The sequence below is a fragment of the Phoxinus phoxinus genome, assembly GCF_949152265.1.
Source record: "Phoxinus phoxinus genome assembly, chromosome: 12".
In the NCBI taxonomy this organism is placed as follows: domain Eukaryota; kingdom Metazoa; phylum Chordata; class Actinopteri; order Cypriniformes; family Leuciscidae; genus Phoxinus; species Phoxinus phoxinus.
In genome coordinates, this window is record NC_136887.1 from 32,077,931 (window position 1) to 32,094,267 (window position 16,337).

The 16,337-nt window shown below is 36.1% G+C and overlaps 1 protein-coding gene across 5 annotated transcripts in view; it reads left to right on the forward strand.

Annotated features, from left to right (window-relative positions):
- The first annotated feature begins 4,727 nt into the window (after window positions 1–4,727).
- Window positions 4,728–16,337, forward strand: part of pdgfrb (platelet-derived growth factor receptor, beta polypeptide) — a 43,192-nt gene continuing 31,582 nt past the window's right edge. The window contains exons 1-2 of one of the 5 annotated variants that reach the window (XM_079631166.1): window positions 4,728–5,088; window positions 6,396–6,586. The gene's annotated coding sequence lies outside the window, so the exon portion shown is untranslated. Of the gene's footprint in view, window positions 5,089–6,395; window positions 6,587–16,337 lie in introns of those variants that run through there. The other 4 variants (XM_079631169.1, XM_079631170.1, XM_079631167.1 and 1 more) reach the window with 4 other exon arrangements.

A 16,337-nucleotide genomic window follows, 5' to 3' on the forward strand; every position in this document is an offset into this window, starting at 1 on the left:
ATGTCCCCACAAGGATAGTAAAACCTGAGATCACCTCCATTGTGGGGACCAGCCAGCGGTCCCCATGAGGGGAATGGGTTAATAAACATACTAAATTATATATTTTTGAAAATGTAAAAATGCAGAATGTCTCCTGTGATGGTTGGGTTTAGGGATAGGGGCAGTGTAAGGGGAGAGAATATACAGTTTGTACAGTATCAAAACCATTACGCCTATGGAATGTCCTCACAAGGATAGAAATGAAAGCTTGTGTGTGTGTGTGTGTGTGTGTGTGTGTGTGTGTGTGTGTGTGTGTGTGTGTGTGTGTGTGTGTGTGTGTGTGTGTGTGTGTGTGTGTGTGAGTGTGTGTGTGTGTGTGTGTGTGTGAGGATGAATAACTACTGTTAACGTGTCTAGGTCCATTTGCATTCGGCTCGTGTGTGGTCATAGAGTTTAATCAAACTTATCTCATAACAGTCTCGTTCACATTGTTTGTAATAAGGATGTTTACTGAGGGGCAGATGATATTTTCAGGCCCTTCACAGATGGACTTAACCATACGTTTCACAGATTCAGCGCTGTGTTGACGTTTCTCTGAAACTGTTGTTTTCTGATTCAGCAAATAAAGCTAACTGACAGATTTTAATAACTTTGCGTATTTGGACAGTTTGTTCCTTCCTTAAAACAAAACAGTATTTATGAGTGTCCCAAAATCTTTTTTTTGTTGTTAAAACATGACTCACTTTTATAGTTTTAATCCAGTTTATTGCAGTCAGATTCGCCCGCTGAACCAAATTAGGCTACATCTTGCATCTGCATTTTCAATCAGTTTATTTGAAATAATGCTGCATGCATGTGAAACTAAAATGACCTTGCATTTGTATGAGAGAAATATAAAAGAAAGTTTCAGATGAACTGTTTTAGAAATAAACTAAAGCTATGTTATATTGAGCTTTAAATAACATGCATATGTCCATCTAATATAGGCTAATTCCTTGTGTGGTTTGCTTATGTAGCTATTTGATTTATTTGTTGGCCTACTAAATTATCTTATTGTGCAGCTTATTGTTCCTGATCATGCAGCATTCAATTAGTCAAATAACTAAACATTGTTTATAATCCAATTATAAGCAGCTTTTTTAATTTATTTATTAGCCTATAACTAAATAATTTATTTAATAATTTTACATTTATTTTGCTGTTACTGTCAACTGATGGCCTATTTATCTTGCTTATCACATGACTCTGTTGAATCCAAATCCTCATTTAAATCAAACGATTCATAAAACGCGATTTTCGATCAAACGATTCGTGGCACGCGTTCCGATTCGAAGCACCACATTTTTTAAATCAAAAGCTTTAAGATTTCGAAGGATGTAAAAGGCTTCGTAATTCAGAACGTGCCCATCAATACACATGAGAGCTTGCCTTATTTGCGTGTCATCATGAGTAGCTAATATAAATATAAATATGTTTTGTTAAATTACTAAAGGACCGTTCACATCTAGAACAATACCTAAACGTTTTGTTGTAAGCGCGCGCTGCCAATGTTGTCTGCCGCTTTAAATGCTCGAGCTCTGTTTAGTAAGATTGTGATACTAGCTGTAATTTGTAAATGTTTTTTATTGTTCATTAGCTGGAAAAATGTCTTTGATTTCAACGACACCGTCTCTCCGTTTAGTTATCGTTATAGTTGTGGTGTTAAATCATTTTTAAACGATTTCTTTGTAACGTTTGTCGTTAAAGCTGTCGTCTTTGAACGGGGCTTAGGCTAACTCTTTTAACGTTTAACGTAATATAAACGTTTACAGATGCTGGGTCAGTGCGGTGAACTTGTCAGATATTTAAGTTTGTTTTTTTGTAAAATCAGGCAATATCTGTATATATTATATCAGGCAATAATATTTATCACGATGGTCCTTGTCCCATATTCACCTAACGTTACTATGATTCAACAAGGCCACACTCTGGTGAGTTATTGATTGATTTAATTTATTATTTTTTTGTCATTATGTATCTATTTTCTTTCAACCTCTGGCACACAAATTGTAATTAAGTTATTTGGGACTTCGAAGTATTTTTTCTTATTTTAAGTAGCCTAGGTATAGCATAGCAGCAACCCAGGAACAACAAAATGACTGCTATTCTTAAAGGGATAGTTCACCCAAAAATTAAAAGTCTGTCATCAGTATGTTTCCATCCACTTATTTTTTATGCGCATTTTGGGAAATCGCATAAAAACTGCTGGATGGAAACGCCAAGATGCGCATAAATAAAATAAAAAATGTGCATAAAAACGTATGCTCGTTTGACTCGGATACAAAAATCTAAGAAACATGCTTAAACTAAAAGCTGGATTTCCATCCAAACGTGAAGCAAATCTTTCCAAAGTTTCCATTAAAAAAAAAAATTAATCCATCAAGTTGTCTGAGCGGACCACTGGTATTGTTAACCTACAGTAAATAAAACACCTTCGGTTGAACTAGCAGATTAGTCACGTGGGTTTAAAGGTAGGGTAGGTAGGATTTATATAAAAACTTTTTACCAAATTTGATTAAACTTTCTATATATATCACTGCATAATTAAAATGTAAGTACTCTGATAAAAAGAGTATAAAAATCGAGTGACTCTAGACCGTTTAATCTTCATTAAACGCAGCTCATTATTTCCATTCGGGACGAATCACAGGATTGGCTTGCGCGACTGTCACTCTCCGTCGCCATGACTACCGCCGTTATTACTGGCTCTGCCCACGTGCGCGCAGTCGCGCACCGTTTTTAGGTGGGAGTGAATGGAATTAATGAGCTGTGTTTATTGAAGATTAAATACACTAGAGTCACTCGGTTTTTTATACTCTCTATTTCAGAGTACTTGCATTTTAATTATGCATTGGTATATAAAGACAGTTTAAACAAATTTGAATACAAGTTTTTTTGAGACAATTCTGACCTACCCTACCTTTAATGTGCGTTACGTCAGAATTTATATGACAAATGTGTTTCCATATCCCATTATTCGCATTCACTTTTTTTCAAAGTCAAATACCACCTCAAGTGAGCCTGAACACCTTTTTGCGAATTAAGGGATTTTTTTTTCTAAATTTGGCGTTCCCATCACTCCTTTCTGATGCAATACTGCAAAATGCACATAACACAGGGTGATGGAAACATAGCTACATTTACCGAATAAATTCCTTGATGCGCTTCTAAAAATCTGCGCGAGGGGACGACATAACTGGACTAACTAGCAGACCAGTCTTTTTTGCACAGCATCTTCCTCCAAAATGCGTTTATTGCGTTTCGTCTGCGCCCTCTGAGACGCAAGTAATTTATTATACGAAAATGATGTATAGCCTACAGTGGCTTCTCCTACTTCTATATTTAGCGACAGTTTATCAGGAAGTGACGATTTTGTTCTCTTCGACTCAGGCCCTGTCCGAAATGGCACACTTCGGCCCTGTCCCAAATGGCTATGTCTTCCTCTGAGTCGGCACTTCCGTGACGTAACGCCGCTTTGACTGTCGGGAAGAAGTCTGCTGCGGAGGGCGCATCAGTGCAGGCTCGGCATGAGGGCGCAAATCGACCGCAGAGGGGGTGCTCGCGAGCACCCTTCTGAGAGCTAAAATGAGAGCTACAGACATTCTTCAAAATATCTTCTTTTGTGTTTAGCAGAAGAAAGGCGTAAAGAGGGCGTACATTTTTTTTGCCATTTGGGACAGGGCCTTCATATGCACTTTCGGTCTTGTGGACTTACAATGGCTGCCGCGTGCACGTGTCCGTTAAGTTGGTGTCCAATTTGTTATTTTAGGTCTCAGAAGGGTGCTCGTGTGCTATGCGGTCGCTTTACGCCCTCGATGCGCACTTTTGCCGAGCCTGCACTGATGCAAGCTCCCCAGCGGACTTCTTCCCGGCAGGCAAAGCGGCGTTACGTACGAAAGTGCGGACTCAGAGGAAGACCGCGAGTGCTTATTTGGGACAGGGCCTCACTAGATGGTAATGCTGCTTTATTCGCAAATGTTTAATGCAATATTCCCATTTTGCGCATTAAATTCACAACTTTGGATGGAAACAGCTGTTTACTCACCCTTAAGTTGTTTCAAACCTATGAATTTCTTTCTTCTGCTAAACACAAAAGAAGATATTTTCGTCTGTAACCAAATCGTTTTTGGGCCCCATTGACTTGCATAGTATTATTTTTTCCCCATATGGAAGTCAATGGGGTCCATCAACAACTGTTTGGTTACCCATATTCTTCAAAAATATATTTATTTTTGGATGAACTATCCCTTTAATACGAATGTGATACAGCAATCATATTTTGCATTTCAACATCTTAAGCAGGAAGAAAAGGAAAAAAAAAAACTAAGCCCAAGAATGTACAAAAACAAAATGTCTGTGACAAACCAGCATTGTAATTCTTTGGCACAGAACCTTTTATTCCTGCACTTTTGTGTGTAGCTTGTTGTTGTAGCTCCTGTGTGTCTGTTCAAGGCCTCTAATGAGTCTCAGTTGATCAGGACATTTTGTGTTCACACACACACAATTACAGGGCGAATGCCAACAACTTCTCTCTCTCTTTCTCTCTCTCTCCCTGTAATAAAGCAAAAAGGTCTTACTCAGCTGTTGGGTGTTGTTATGAATTTGCAAGATACACTGCTTGCTGCCCGGCAGAGAGAGAGAGAGCGAGAGAGAGAGAGAGAAAGAGAGAGAGAGAGAGCAGAAAAAGCCAAGATTGAAAACAGACCCTCATACTTTGTATATGTGTATGCGTGAGCTCTCAGCACCGTATGCTGCTATTGACACACCTTCCCTCCACCAAAACCGCACTTTATTCCATTGCATTTTCCTTTTTTTATTTTTTTTTGGCTTGAGTGCTTTTCTGCACTGAAAAGAACTTTCTCTCCTCTTTTTGTTTCTTCTCCTTTTCTTCTCTTCTTCAGCAGGGCAGTTCATTGTGAGAGTTGCCAAAATCCATCTCATTTCCCTGCGGCTCGTGTTTTCAGCGAAACCGAAGCGGGCGACTGTTGCTGAGGAGTTCTGGCTGGGCTCGTGTTGTTGTGTTTCCTCAGGTCTACCAAACCTCTGGAAGAAAGACACCTTCTCCACACGGTACGCTGTCTTTGTTTTCAGGAAAATGTCATTGCTCACAGGTTGCTCTTTCATAGCTCATGAACTACTGTAAAAAAAAGTTTTTAAAAGAAAATTATACTTTTATTCAGCAAGTACTCATTAAATTGATCAAAAGTGACAGTAGAGAAATGTGTAATGTTTCAAAAGATTTAGGGCTGTGAAAAGATTAATCGCATCCAACATAAAAGTTTGTGTTTACATAATGTGTGTGTACTATGTATAATTTGTTTGTATATATAAATACACACACATGCATGTTTATATTTAAGAATTATTTGCATGTATAGGCTGTATATGTATATATACTGTATATGTATATAATTTATATGATTTATATTATATATAAATATAAATATTTTATATATGAATAACAACTTCTTCTTAAATATATACATGCATGTGTGTGTATTTATATATACAAAATAATTATACACAGTACACACACATATATTATGTAAACACAAACTTTTATTTTGGATGCAAATTAATCTTTTCACAGCCCTAAAAAGATTTCAGTTTCAAATGCTTTTCTTATGTCCGTTCAATTCCTCAAAACGAATCCTGAAAAATAAAATGCATCACAGTTTCTGCAAAAATATGAACATTGATAATACTCAGAAATGTTTCTTGAGCAGCAAATCATCATATTAGAATCATTTCTGAAGAATCATGTGACACTGGAGACTGGAGTAATGATGCTGACAATTCAGCTTTGATCACAGGAATAAAGTACAGTTTACTATATATTCACATAGAAAACTTTTATTTTGAATTGCAATAATATTTCACAATATATAATTTTTTACTGTATTTTTGATCAAATAAATGGAGCCATAGGCTACTTTCAAAAACAAACAAAAACTTGAACAGGAGTGTAATGGTGTTCTCAGTTACTCACTTAAGTAAATAAAGTAAAAAATAAAGATGTATCTCTTAAAACAGACCCGAATGAACCACTACTCGTCATCCAGTAAGCAATAAAATGAATGTGGAGAGCATCTGAGATCATTCAATGCAGATTTCAGATTGCAGATCTGGGCACGGTTTGAGACATAGTTGAGATTCTTCTAAAAACTCTGAAGGAGACACATGTGAGATCATTGAGGTCTTTCTCAGACGAAACTTGAGACTCTCTTTGCAGAAATAGTCAAGACATTAAAGAGATCTCATCTGTGACTTTTCTGTTATTAACTGCATTAGGCTTTAGTCAGTGGTACCTTTGTAGGGATGTTGGTTTTACTAGCGAGTGAGTGAACCCTGCTGTGGTCATTTGACTAAATAAACAGATCCGCTGCCCAACCTCCTCTCCGTCTGGGACCCTGGAGACCGAAGCTTTAGCTCCATCCCTCCCTCACGCAGCCGTATGAGAGACCACTACAGAACGCCACACGTCGAGGAGAGAGAGGAGCGAGAAGTTAGCAGAGGCTTTTCCTAGACATGCTCTCGATCTGACGGCCAGGCGTCTGCGCTGCTAAAGGTGAGAGATGGGAGTGCGTTTAACTGTCGTTTCCTTTCCATTCTGTGGGGTTTTACTCCGTGAGGTTTTGGAGAAACGCTGCTGTAGTGTTAGTGAGCGACAGTGAAAAGCAAAGCTGTAAAAGAAGCTGCTCAGCAGAATCGTGATATTTTCCAGAAGTTACTGTAGACTGTTGACGACTATAGACTTTGTTTTGAGGGCATTCGTAACCCTCTCACATTAATGCTCGTTCTGTCATGAAGAAGTTTATCGTTTTCATCCAGATGTGGGCAGTGATAGATGGCCATTAGAGGGCTTGTGGGATTGATCTCATCTGAAAGATTCTCCGTCAGACTTGTTCTGCTTTTATTTGGAAAGGGCCGTTTGTTTGTGTGTTAAACACTTTACATTTGAACGAGAATGTGCTGAGTTTTAGCGAGAGCAAACAAATCTGTGCTTTACAGCCTGTGTTTGAACACATTTAACACACGGTCGTCAACATCTTGTTGACTTCACAGATGTTTACTCTCGTGTGTGAGGTGTTGTAATGTAGTGTTGTCCTCTGTGTGTGTGTTGAAGTGCGGTACTGATGGTTTATTTGAACGCTTCTGCTGTCTTTGAAACTCTGTCTTGTCTCAGCAGTGTCTGTGTGTCGTATAACAGCATTTAAAGGACGGCTGCATACCAGGATCTAAGTGGTGTTTATATTCATGACTTTTATCATGTGCTGCTCACAAACATTTTGATAAAAACGTAAAGCAAATGTCACATTGTTTAGATTATTATGATGAGCCTTTGTCCCCAAATAAGCTCGAAAAGCTGGATGGAAAGCTCTTTATTTTTGTTTGATCATAAACAGATAGATGGATATATGCATGCACAGACAAACTATTTATGTATATGTGTGTATGTATATGTAGTCTGTTTATGCATTTATATACAAAAGCTTATTATTATATTATATATGTAGTCTGTTTATGTATTTATATACAAAAGCTTATTATTATATTATATATGTAGTCTGTTTATATATTTATATACAAAATATTATATTTATTATATATGTAGTCTGTTTATGTATTTATATACAAAAGCTTATTATTATATTATATATGTAGTCTGTTTATATATTTATATACAAAATATTATATTTATTATATTATATATTATATTATATATGTAGTCTGTTTATATATTTATATACAAAATATTATATTTATTATATTATATATGTAGTCTGTTTATATATATTTATATACAAAAGATTATATTTATTATATTATATATTATATATGTAGTCTGTATATATATTTATATACAAAAGATTATAATTATTATATTATATATGTAGTCTGTTTATATATTTATATCCAAATTTTTATATTTATTATATTATATATTATATTATATATGTAGTCTGTTTATATATTTATATACAAAATATTATATTTATTATATTATATATGTAGTCTGTTTATATATTTATATACAAAAGATATATTATATTATATTATATTATTATATTTACTCTCTGCATACATTCATCCATCCAGGATATTTATAGCTGTAATGCCATCTAGATAGATGTGCATTATTATAAAAATAGCATTGAAATATGCACAATGTTTACAAAAATCTATTGTGCATGAATAATTTTTCACTGCAACCCACACATTTGTAAAAGTCAGAGCCAGCTGTAGTTCATTGGCACTGCCGGTTATCTTAAGCGTAGGACTTGTATACATTTCGATCAGTCTGGGCTGTGAGTCACACAGATGTTCAACAGCTGATCTCAGTTTCCGAAGCTCTCGTATGCTAATGCGCTGGTGCAGAACCTTCATGGCACGGCGTCCTAGAAAGTCCCATTACTCATGCGGTTCTCATTCAACTCATTGTTGTGTCATGATGAGTTTCTGTCAAGTTCTTCTAGATTAGAACATGCTGTTGTTAGTCACGCGCGTGAGTAAGACATGAGTGTATGCGATATATCTGTGATAAGACTGTGAAATCAAGTTGTTGACGCTGGGACGGAAGGATCGCTCTATGACTTCTGCGTCACCAGCTGTTTCCTGACCCCCCTCATCTGGGCCGCATACCAGTCCCGTGAAAAATGTGCTCCCCATTAGCAGCGGATGAGTGGAGCTCATGAACAGGGTCAGGCAGAACCGCAAAGACCCCCGTGTGCCGACATGATCTGCTGCGCTTGAGTCACGGAACATACGAAACACGTCAGGAAGTACATGTTTGAGCGCTCGGTTCCTGCACAACACAGAAAACCATTACTGATAACTTAACAGCAGATAAACTGTGTGTGTGCCTCTAGCGAATAGCTCATTTGCAACATTTGTCCCTTGATAGGCTTTTAAATGTTTAAAAATGCATTCATTCATTCATTCATTCATTCATTAACTTCAATGCTATTATTTCATTCTGAATTGTGCACTACATTTATTTGGCTTTGCACAATGACAAAGTTGAATGATCAAAAAATATATATATATTATTAATTAATTAATTCGATCATTCATTTATTCAGTCATTCATTCATCCAGTCATTCATTAATTCATTTATTGGGTCATTCATTCATCCAGTCATTCATTCATCCAGTCATTCATTCGGTCATTCTTTCATTCATTCGGTCATTCATTCATCTAGTCATTCATTCGGTCATTCTTTTATTTATTCGGTCATTCATTCGGTCATTCTTTTATTTATTCGGTCCTTCATCCAGTCATTCATTAATTATGTCATTCAGTCATTCATTCATTCATCCAGTCATTCATTAATTTTGTCATTCATTCATTCATCTAGTCATTCTTTTAGTCAGTCATTCTTTCATTCAATCATTCATTCATTTATTGGGTCATTCATTCTTTAATTAGGTAATTAATTTGTTCATTAATTAGGTCATTCATTTGGGCATTCATTCATTCATTGGGTAATTCATTCAATCTTTAATTAGATAATTCATCCGTTCATTCATTAGGTAATTCATTCTGTCTTTCGTTCAATTATTAGGTCATTCATTTATTCGGTCATTCATTTATTAATTCATTAGGTCATGCATTCATTCATTAGGTCATTCATTAGATCATTCATCATTTATTCATTCATTCATTGGCTCTGTACTAGTATTCTGCACATTGACAATGAAGTTCTAATTAAAGTTTATTTTAAAAACATGCATCCTCCTTTCTCTTGAGTCACTATGAGTATATCAATATCCAATTTACCAATATCATCATGGTATTACCATGCATGGTATCATATCTTAAAAACCATTTCATGGTTTTCCATTTTATTTCCTTGCAAATTGTCCAAAAATCAAGATATTAGTATGGTACCATGTCCTAAAAACTATAGTATTACCATGGTAAATGCCCATAAAAATATATATATATTAAGATATTACTGTGACAAATGGCAAAGAAACATTGGTATAATTCAGATTTTAGTCTTCTTCGGCTCTCGAACAGAAGTTTTTCTTCTTTCATCAGGGTGAAGTTCCTTCACTCGTTCACTCAAGTGTCTGTTAATCTGCTGTATCCTGCGGTTAATGACCACTAAGATTACGACTATTACTATTGAGAATGCAGAAAGAAAGACAGATGATGCTATCTTCATCAGTCTCAATGAGCTGCGTTTCTGTCTCTCTGCACTCAGTCCAAGTCAAACAGAGACACAGGGAGACAGTGTCGGGTTCGACGAGGAAAACTGGCTTAGCAGACCAAAGAAAATATGAACAGAGTTTCTTTAGATAGCTCACTTTAAGAAAAACAAGAACACTGTATGTGTGTGTGTGTTTGGATTGGCATGTATGCTTGAGTGTTTGTATGCATGACTGTTTGTGTTGTGTTTTAGTCATTTCACAGCAATGCAAAGCTTTTCTGTTTCCGCATATTTCATATTGCATATTTCTATGCAAATGCTTGTAGCTACACAAGTTTGATTTCATGCATTGCTACATTAATAAATGTGTCTGACGAAGTTGCATTGTGTTGCATTCTCAGTGTTGCCACAAGGAGCATTATAGATGTGTGTAAACTTCTACGGTCAGTTTACAAACTACTACAGTCATGGCAAAGTTAGTTAAACCGTTGATGTGTTTATATCTATCCTCCTGAATAACAACACATTCAGTTTAAATCCACAGGAAACGTTATCACCCCCTTGAGTTGCAGTTTTCTACTGTGACAATAATGCAATAGCTATGTTTATATCCAAATATGCAAATTAATTGTGCCAATATTTGAGATTGTGTGCGATGAGATCGGTCCGCTGGTTAGTCCAGTTATCAATCATCATCTGTTGAGGCAGTCATGTGAGTTTTCCATTTAAATGTGTTTCCATCATAGTTTAAGTAAAAATGTTCTTACCCAAAAAAAAAAAAAAATGATCCACCTCATACCTTACATTTTTTAATGCACATTTTAAGATTTTATGTTCATCTTGGCATTTCCATCAAGGTTTTTTTTTTTATATGTAAAAAATAAATACATGGATGGAAACATAGCTTTTAAGGCACATTAAGGCTCAGATTTAAACAGGGCAAATTAGCATGAGAGCGCAATTCCAAAGAAGTGCCGATGGGAGTGGAAAGTTCTGCTCGTGATCTACTGACGACTGGCAAATTAAAGAACACAGACGCAGCGGATCATTTACATAATGACCAACACAATCTACCATAAGACAAAAAAAATAGTGTCTGGTTTAAGCATGCTTTTTTTGGACGGTAAATAATGGTGTAAATACCAGTAAATTGACGAGCGCAAACCTTAGTAAATCCCCTTGCATGATTCATTTACATACTACTCCCATAAATTTTGCGTCTGAAAAGGAAACTCCTACAAATGCTTATGCAATAAGATCAGCCGCAAAAATGACTGTCCGCGCCTTTCAGCTCCTGCGTGTCTTTGGTAAATCCTGACAGTAGTTTGAGGGTTTGCGCTGGAGCAAGCTGTTAAAAATGGTCCTAAGTATCACTATGAAGCACACTTGCAGAGTGTTGAGCAGGCATTCGCGTCTGTGTACTTGTGTCGAGTGTGTTTCTGGTCTTGCGCTCATCATCCCTCCATCACCACAGGAATGCTAAAGCCACTTCCTCATCCTTCATTTCCTTTCCTTCTCTGTTGCTCTGATAGCAGTCCGAGTTTGAGCTGTGATCACTTAAAGCTGTCTATGAGTGTTTGATGTGGGGGTGTTTGACGGGATGGGGTTTGGTTTGATGAGTTTATGTTTTTGACTGTGACTGTATTATCTTTCAGAGTCATTCCATCTTTGTCTTTTTGAGTCATTGTTTAGTGGTGTTTACTAAGGCATGCATTACTTGCTGGTCATAGTTAACTTACGGTTGGTGTTTTGCAAAAAAAAAAAAACCTTTTCACCTGCTGGACCATAAAACAGGTGAATACACTGAAAGAGAGATGTGAGCCACGTCTACAGACCAGAATACATTAGCTGTGTTGAATTGCAGTTCAGTAAATTCCTCTTCCTGTCATTACAATTCAACTTCCAGTGCGTTGTTGCCAGTTCAATTTAAATGCACACTCATGAACTGGAAAGGAGTCGGTTCTTCAATTCAGAATTTTGCTCAACCCTGAAGTCTTCCTAGTGTCCTCAACTGCTTGAGGGAATTCATATAAAAATGAATATCATGCAAAACATGCATATTTATTACATTTACATTAAAATAATGCAGCAAATACTCTCCTGTCAGTCAAAAGCACATTGAGCTACTGACGCTGTGTCTGCGATGTTGGACGTTGTGTCGCAGTGCTCCATCTTAATGGCTTCAGCGGCTGTGTTTGGGAGAGGGTCTGAAACTCCAGATGTGGCCAATAGCTTCAGGCTGCAGTTTTTCCCGGTTCCTCGGCATCCGGAACGGAACTTTCTGGCATTCTCTGGTGACATCTCTCTGGCTCCGAGTCACTCGAAGTCTGCCCGAAAAGTTATAAACATGACCATAAAGTCAAAATTGTGCAGTGCTTTGGAGAATTACGAGAAACCGGGAGAAAAAGGAGGCGAACTTTAACTTGTGGATTCGTCTGTTTAATGTGGGACGTTTCTAAATGCTTTTTTTCCCCATAACAATTCATCCTTAATGAGTTGAGAGGAGAGAACAGTTAATGTGAGTGATGCTGCCTCCCACATGAGACGCTCCTCCTCACCACACTTATTTCTGCACTCCTCACAGATGCTTTTACAGACCAGCAGCCGAAACCCCAGACACGCTGTCCGCCTATACGCCCCAGAAACATGGCTGTACAAACTATTTTCACTCAGAAATTGCTAGTCAATTTTTTTAATTAACAGTAATGCATTACATTAAACATGAAATTTTTAAGTATTTCTAAAATTTTCTTGTAAAACATATTCCAATAATCTTTGTTTTGTTTTTTATATTGTATATTATATTATAACAAAAAATATTGTTTTTTTACAGTGTACATCAATACGACATGAAAACAAACTGACTGAATTCAGAGTATCTTACAATTATATTAATTATGAGATGACAATTCAGAGATTTTATTTAGATATAGAAACTGTTTACCAAAAAGAATCTATGCACTGCTTTATTGTTAATTTTATCAAAATGCTTCATTGTTACTCTAATTCACCATTGTATTCTCTTGCTAAATGTTGAAGAACAAAACATATAATTACATGGCTATTGATTTTTGTTTTGTTTTTAGATGACACCACAATGATCAAAGAGGAGATGCTTTATTAAAATTAATTTTCCCTCGCTTAAAAAAAAAGGTGTATAGTCTTTAAAATATTAACTCAGGAATTGCTAGTAAATTTTACAAATAATTACAAAGAAACAGATTGTAGATTAACAGCTGTAGAAAAACTGAGTTAGTATTTTCTTGTAAAGCATACTTTATTTAAAACAGTGTATGAGTTTGACAAAGATCTGAATGATTTTGGCTAGTCAGAAACTCATAATACCGGTAATTCTGACATGAACGCACCATTAGCCTTAGTATTCATAATATTTACTTTTCTTTATTTCTATATTCACTTATGTATTTAAATTATTTTAATATGTTCCTTAAAGTTCACTTATAATGGTAATAAAGTGTTTTGCACACACACCTGAAATGATCTGTTTTTAAGGGGCGGTTCATTTAATGCTTGTCAGTAAACGGCCACTGTTTGTTATGATAAGCTAATGTCATTGCATAGGAAACCGTATCAACGCCCACTCGCTATTGCATGCGAGGAAGTGTTTTGAAAACATTATCCATATAAAACCGTCATTGCTGCTGCAACTGCTGTCAGGTCCAATACAGTTGCTGCTTCATCTTCAACAAAAAAACTGCTTCAACAAAAGTTTATTTGCTAACTTTCCATTATACTGTGCCTCGCTGACCAAACTAAATGCTCCGAACAAACATATGCTCCTCTGACGCGATCCGGGACGCCATTAAAACAAACCATCCACTTGTTTCCAACACTAGTATCCTTCTGAAGTCTGTTCAGAGACACAAATGAGCCGTTTAAACTGGACGTGTAAAATGAACGCTCTTCCACTCTTCCATTTGTCCTGTTGTCCACAGACTCAAGTGTGTGGAGTACGTCAGAAACTGAAAACACATCTGTGTAGTCATATGTATCCAGTGTAGACAGCGTCACTGATTATAATGGGTTCTTTTACTCGCCCCTTTAAACAGAGCGTTCAAATCAGAGGTTAAAATTAGGCTTGGACAAATGCCTTTTATTTCTAAATTATCTATGTAATTATTTATGTAAAAATCCTAATAACATTATACGGGCACCCCAGGAAACATTATAAAATAATCAAGGTCATGCCCACTTTAAGACATTTCTCCTTATATAGAACTTTTTTTGAGATAAAGTTTTCTTTAAAATTAAGTCAATAATTGTAGAGTTCTTTACAGAACCCCACGTAACCTTGTTAAAGAGTGTATGTAGAAGATGAGATCAGCTGAGAAGAAGACTTTAGGTCTACGTAGTGTTGACCGAATTTGAGTAAGAGCGTGATTGGAAAATATCTTGCTGGTCTCTAGTGGTTTTAGGTAGTGGGAAACCAAACTAACCAAGGATAACTATGAAATAAAATGTTAGAGTTCGTTCACTCATCTCAGAAATTACAACAATCCCCAACTCTGGTCTTTTTCTAGTTTTCTCAATGGTTTGAGTTTGTGCTGAACCATTTCCTGCTGTTGTTGCGCATGTCATTTAGTGGGATTTTTTTTATTTTTTTTATCATTTCATTCAGTGTGTGTGGTTTAGATTTTTTTCTTAATGGGGTACTATTATGATACATACTATTATGACAAAATAAAGGGGGCGGGGCCTGATTGAGTTAGTTAGTAGTGTGTTGAGACTCACGGTTATGGTAAGGGGGCGGGACATTCTTGAAGTGGTTGACCAATCAGAACACACTGGTCCAGCCGACGAATCAGAGCACATTGCACTTTTCGGAAGGAGGGGCTTCATAGAGACAGGAACTAAACAATGTCAAATATGTGAAAAATACTGTTTTTCTCTTTTTGAACATTCAAGCATGAAAGCCTATTCTAGTAGAGCCCAAAAACAAAAGCAAGACTTTAAAAAAGGGCATAATAGATCCCCTTTAAGACATCAGGGCAACTTTAAACCAGAGATTTAGATTTGGCAAAATCTGTCATTCAGCCATGAGTCGTTTACTTCTTTTATAAAATGGTGGAACACCAATATTCAATAAATATTTTTGTAACACTTTACAATAAAGTCCCATTAGTGAATGTTAGTTAATACACTAGCCAACTGTTTATTGTTGGTTCATTTTAGATCCATTAAATAATATTAACCCCTACTTAATATTTGTATATTTATTTGATTAACATCAAAAACTTTTGATTTTAATAATAGTAAAATTTTAAATGTTTTGATAAATGCTTTAGAATAATTTGAGGCGTTAGTTCATGTTAACTTATTCAGTTGTCTAATGTTTGCAAATAGAACGTAAGTGTTACCATAATTATAATAATAGTAATAATAAACAGTTTTCTGCCAATTATTGTAATTAGTTTAACTGTAAACTGTTTATATTGCAGTGTTCAATATCATTAATATCGAATTTAGATTATAATATAGATGTAAGGTTACTATGTGTATTTGTTAATTTACAATGTAAATATGATTGATCCAATCAGACATTAGAGCCGAAACAGTCTGTTTAATAAAACAGCTTGAAATGGGAGTGGATGTTTTTCTGGACAGTGTGAAACTGTGCTTGGAATGCTTTGTTTTTATTTTCTTCTTTTTTTCGGCATGTCCTGTTGGAAATCACACAAAGGTTCAGCTTTCAACTTTCATTTTGGGGTGAATTACCCCTTTAAAGGGATTGAGGCAATCGGTTTCCACGACTTAAAATGAGTTATCCTAACTTGTTGGGTTTTACAGTGTAGTAAAAAGTCTTTGCTTCATATTACAGATCTTAACAAGATTCAACTAAGATTGCAAATTGGTGTTTTTTTGTCTTTGTTTTCCATCGTAAAGTTATTAAATATCTGCAAACTCCCCCATAGAAGTGTTTTGTTGTTCCCTGAGGGAGTCGATGGGGGTTTGGGGATCGACATCACCGTCTCATCATCCCTGGGGAAAGCAGGGATCGAAAAAGAGAAACGTTTATTTTAACAGGGACACACTGGATCAGTTTTCCCACAGCCTGTGCCAAAAGTTTAGCTCTGGGAGCACTGATCCTAAAGCAGCGCCCACCTTTAATAAATGCTAATCAGGAACAGGAAGACGGGATGA